The 5,678-nt window shown below is 34.4% G+C and overlaps 1 protein-coding gene across 1 annotated transcript in view; it reads left to right on the plus strand.

The window, feature by feature from the left end:
- The window catches only part of LOC118737645, a gene marked incomplete in the record, with an annotated part of 155,003 nt that overhangs the window by 120,908 nt on the left and 28,417 nt on the right, over window positions 1-5,678 (plus strand).

Consider the following 5,678-nt stretch of genomic DNA (forward strand, 5'->3'; position numbering starts at 1 on the left):
CCAGAAAATTTGTTTATTTTGGCCTAGTGCATGTGAAAACACAAAAAATCTAAAAGAAATTAATGGGCAATGAGCTGAATTGTGTAATTTTAGAAACGTCTGGCAGACAGCTATTTGTAGCGTTAAAGAGAGGCCATCCGAAGTTGAAGAGCACGCGCGTACGACGAGTGGAAACAGCGCCCATTACGAGATCCATTTTCAAATTTAGCAACTGTGCCCCATACCCTGCATACAGCCCCTGGCCCCACAAAAAAATTTAGAAGAAGTGGCAGTCCGTATCTGACTCCAAGCAACAACAGCAGAAGCAATTAGTGTTTTTGATCAATGCTGTTACCATTGTTGCTCTTGTACACGATCCCCACATACCGTGCTGTACAGTTTACTCGCTCGACAAACGTAATAAACCACCATCAATGCCACCATACAAACGCCATTACCTAACACCAATACACGCACCCAAACACCGCCCACACTGACGCCCAAGTCAGATGTTTAACGATTTTGTTGTTGTGGTTTCGTGAAATTAGTCGTTACTCTGCCTTTGTCATCGTATTTGTTGCCTTGCTTTTGGATAACGTCGTCGCCGTCTCTGCCGCTAAATTTGTTGTTGTATTAACTTAATTTTCGGCATGGCTTTGCGCACAGGCTCCGGCCGACGTCAACAGTAGCAGCGCAGAGTTGCAGCTTATTTGACGTTAGCGTACAAAATAAAACAAAAACAGAAAGCAATAAAATATAAACATTGAAAAGCAATAATACATATGTATGCATATATAAGATTGGTACATAAATACATACATAGTACGTCCACGATAAAGGTAGAGTTGGTGATGAATCGGAAAACTATGCGTAAAATCGTTATATTCATTGAATAACCAGTGAAGTTTGAGTCACTTGCGCCTCTTTTTTTAACCAACCAGTTCGCCCGCGTACGTTTTATCAAGTGTTCAGGTGAACAGCACGATTATACATACATATGAACATACATATAAAAAAAGAATTACAATATCACCTCCAGTAGACCAAAGCGGCGAGCTGTTGTACGCCAACGATAACGAATAATTAATAAAAATTGTAAGTAATACGTAGCGCCGCGAAGTATCGCACCGGAAGCACGTTCGCAACCATTACAGACAGCGGATATGGTATGTTTGTATGTACATATGTATGTATTTTTGAATGAATACAACTTCAAGTTTCGTAAAAACGTGGCCAAACCAGCCAAATAAAGAAAACAGTGCATGAATCCTCAATTTTTAAAGACTGCGAAGACCAAAGCATGCAGTACAACAACCATCTGACAAAGGAGGTACATATGAAATACATATTAAAATTGTGAGGTGTAAAAAGTGAAACTTAAGTTCATAGTGGGTGTAAGTACATATGTACATATGCATGTCCGTATGTAAATGTTTACATAAATTTAAGTGGTAAGCTGTGCATCTACTATCTGCCACCCCATCCGAATGATATAAATTTGCAGTTGAAGGCTGCTTATGATACGGGTAAGTGGCTTCTAGTTTAAATTATAAAATAATGAACAGGTATTTACTTAAATAAATATATTATTGTGATATCTACTATCTCTACATACATATTTAGGTTTGTGCATTTATTCTTGGTAGCTATTTATGCAATTTCTCTCGTGAAACATGCCCCAAAACCCGGTTGCCGCTCGCCTAAAATTTGCTCTACAAAAAAGTAAACAAATTTTGCCAATAATTTTCTTATGTATTCTGAATATGTTACGCACTTTTTCCAAGCAAAAAAAAATTGTCGAACATACTTTGTATAGAAGAAAAGGTGCTAAAAAAATTGCCAAAAATCAACGCGATTTTTTTATGAACTTCAAACTTAAACTTCATTCTACTAAAACTTACTAGGCTATAACACTCCATACTCGAAAAAATTCAAAAATTCTGATTAAAAAGTTTAAATTTTATATGCAATTTTGCAGAATTTTTGTACAAAGTTTGAAAAATTAATTTATATGGTTTTTGTTATACAATGAGCTATAATTTTATAAAAAAATAATAAATATTAAATACATACACGAAAGAAATTTGAAAAAATGTCGTGTCCATATTTATTTTTCCCCTACTGTATGTATGTATGTATGTATGCACATAGGTATGTACCACGCCGATGATGATAACCCATGATACAAAAAATAAGGTAGTTTCAATAAACAATTTTTTGATTAAAAAGGAGATTTTTGACGATTTGAAGCGGCGTTAAGCAATTTAGAATTTTTGGTAGAGGGGATTTTATATCCTATATTTGGGAGTATAAATTAAAGAGTTGTATTAACATTTACCTTTTAAAAATAATTAATATCTTTTCTTAAAACCGTTTAAACTTTACATTAAATTCGGTAACTACTTTCCAAAATCTTTATTTTTACATTAATAAAATTTTAGTGAACATATTTAAAAAATTTTTAGTGTCATTATGTCATCTGATTATCTCACAATGTAACTAGCCAGGACTATTACAGCTTTCTATATCCGATATGCTCATTTCTGATATATTTCAGACACTGAACAATTTTGATTTGGCCTTTGTCCATGTCTTTCAAGTAACTTGAAAACGGAATTTACTTTGGGACCCATGGGCCTCATGACTGTCAGAGAAGTGAGTATTATCTAATTCTAGTATATTTCGAAAATATCGTCGTTTCTTGGAGGGGGTGTGAAACAAAATTGATGATTTATTGTTAGTATGGAAACTAGAAACACAATAATTAACTTATTTACCATTAGACCTCTTCCCTTTCAAAAACAAAAGGGGAAATGTTCGGTTATTTGTTCAATGGTTTTGCGGTGGCAAGCGGAGACGGACCTATTAAAAAATTGGGTAAAATTAGAAGTTTGGCAGAGAAAATGTAAGTCCAACCCCGGCTCGCTGACCACAGTATTTAAAAAAAGGTCTGTAATTCAAACCGAATTTATTCATAAATTTGTATCTGAAGACTAGAAATCTTTATTTTAAAATAACGTGTAATTGTTTGACCACACGTGTGGGTCAACATTTTTTGCTTTGAGTTAAGCATTTGGACACATTAACCCAAAATTGTTGTACAAGTAACCGAGCCGTACTCAACAGTATACCTTTTGCTTGTTCAAATTTCGAATCTAAGAACAAAATGTCTGTAAATAACCAAAAAACTAATAACTAACTAGAACGGAATGTCACAATCTACTTAATTGTCAGGTTGTTAATATGGCGACGAAAAAGTGACAATGGAACTATCTTTTTTTTGTATCATGATAAAACCTGTATGGCTTTTGTAATAACCAGGGTTAGGATTTTAAGGCACAAAAAACTTGAAAAAGGCAAAAAAGCATTTATTTTTCACCGACTTCGCAAAAAGGAGAAGGTTATCAATTCGTCGGGATATTTTTTTTCTTGTTAATGTATGATATCTACCGCATGGCCCCATACTAATTTGTTTTAAATCTTATCATTGGATCATGAAGAAATTAACGATACTTAATCTTAAATTTTTATATGAGAATTAGAGTCGGTTTTGTTTTTGCGTAAAATATACTTGTTTAATTTTATTAGATACATATGTATGTACATACCTTTATGTGCAATGTGCATGTCCAATTAACCCGCATCCATCGTTTGTATCAATTTGATGCAAATTTCGAAAACATATTAAAATATTAAGAAAATTTGTTAATGTTTTCTATGAAGCATTTTTATTTTTATGACCAGAAAATGAATAAACGTTGGTCATTAATAAAAAATGAAAAAAATCCACCACTTCATTGAATACTAGGGTCTTTTTCCATACTTGATACATATATTGATGCACAACGTACTTAATTTGTGTTCCAAACAAGTAATTTTTAGCAAAAACAAGTAATTTTTAGCAAAAAAACCCGACTTCAACTCTCATATAAAAAAATATATATGTATGTATATATATATCTCTCATGATCCACTGATCGGATCTTAACCAGATTAGTATGGACCACCTCTGAGACACTACCTTTCCGATGCAAAACGAATTATCGAAATCGGTTGACGTGGTCCAAAGTTATGCGGTAACATACATAAAAAAAATAAAATAAAAATATTCCGATGAACTGATAACCTCCTCCTTTTTTGGAAGTCGGTTAATAATGTCCGATGGATGCGGGTTAAATATAAAAAAAAATACATACTTACAGTGATCAAAAAATTATAGCCGACCCACTTTTTGCCAAGTTTTTACATATCATTTTTGTTGTTATTTAATCTTGGTAATTTTTTAATTAAAATATAGTTCATTATTTAACAAACCCCGCGTAAATCTAAGTTTCCCACTTTCTGCTTTTAAAATGCTAAAAGATCAAGCGTACTTTTTAGCCATTTGAAACTTGTACTTTATACTACTAGAATGCAATGGGCTACAAAACTGAGACTCAGAATCTTCTAGGAAATCTAGTTAAAAAAGCTCGAAGTTTAAAATATTTTTTTTTTTAATATTGCACAAAGTTTTAAGGCTCAGCCACGCGATTGGTTCATTTGTACAGATTAGTATCTTTTTATATTCGGCTATCGGTACAAAATAAAAAAAATTGTGACGACAAAAATTGTTATAGTCATAAGATTGGTATAATACAGCGATCTTCGCCATTGTCGAACAATCGTCAGCATAAAGGAAAATCGAGACTCCCTCTGGTGGTTGAAGGAGCATAGAGATGTAAAAGTTGAACAGTACTGGGAAAAGGACACCACTCCGTAGAACCCCCTGTATTATTTTAGTAGGTTTGCTAGATTTGTCTCTAAAGATTACTGACGAGCGACTTAACGACTTACAGCGACTGCCGACCTGTGAATGCCGTATACTGTCGCAGGCTAAACTCGTACCTGAGCAGAGTCAACGCAGATGTTCCCAATGAGTGCCCGGCCTGCGGAGAGTCGCCACATGACTCACGGCACCTTTTCGCATGCACCCAAAACCCCTATGGACAACATTGATGAACATGCCGATCCGGGCGGGCTTGAGTAGCCGCCACAACAACAACAACAACGCGGCGAAACACCCGAATATACATATGTTGCAATATGTATAATATTTTATATGGGATTGGGCCTACTGATTTCGTAAACGGCACCAAAATTTTTCCGCCACGTCAAGATTCGAGATACAGGGTGCTGAAGGTTTTCATGATTTATCCCAACATAGGAAGTATTTTTGGCTTTAACTTCCGTAACACCTATATTGTAGCCTGCACTTTTAGGAAAAACAATTAGTAAAAAATGTTAATGTTTTAGTTGTAAAAGTATTATTTGAACCCCGCTGTGTAGAAAAAGAATTTTTTTTTCAAGTTTTAAATATCTATCTTTACCAGCAACTAAGAGATTCCACGTTAAGGTGACAATAAACATTTTGGGGTTGTGTACATTGGATGAAATATCTCTTTTTATATGGATTTGGATCCGATGATTCCGAAACTGACTTTACCCATAACCTCTACATTTTGAGATACAGGGTGCTGAAGGTTTCCATGACTTTGTCCCTAAATGGGCCTATGGTATAAATTTCTGTTTTGTGGCTGACGCTAATTACGGTTAAAAAGTATTTTTTTTTATTGAGTATCCTATGATTCCTACAGTTTAGTAAAAAAACAAAACTCTTTAACCCTTGACGACCGAGGGGTCTAAAAGGGCGACTTTTGTTA

Source organism: Rhagoletis pomonella, unplaced genomic scaffold (assembly GCF_013731165.1).
Source record: "Rhagoletis pomonella isolate Grant_MI unplaced genomic scaffold, Rhpom_1.0 Rhpom_scaffold_00004, whole genome shotgun sequence".
Classification (NCBI taxonomy): domain Eukaryota; kingdom Metazoa; phylum Arthropoda; class Insecta; order Diptera; family Tephritidae; genus Rhagoletis; species Rhagoletis pomonella.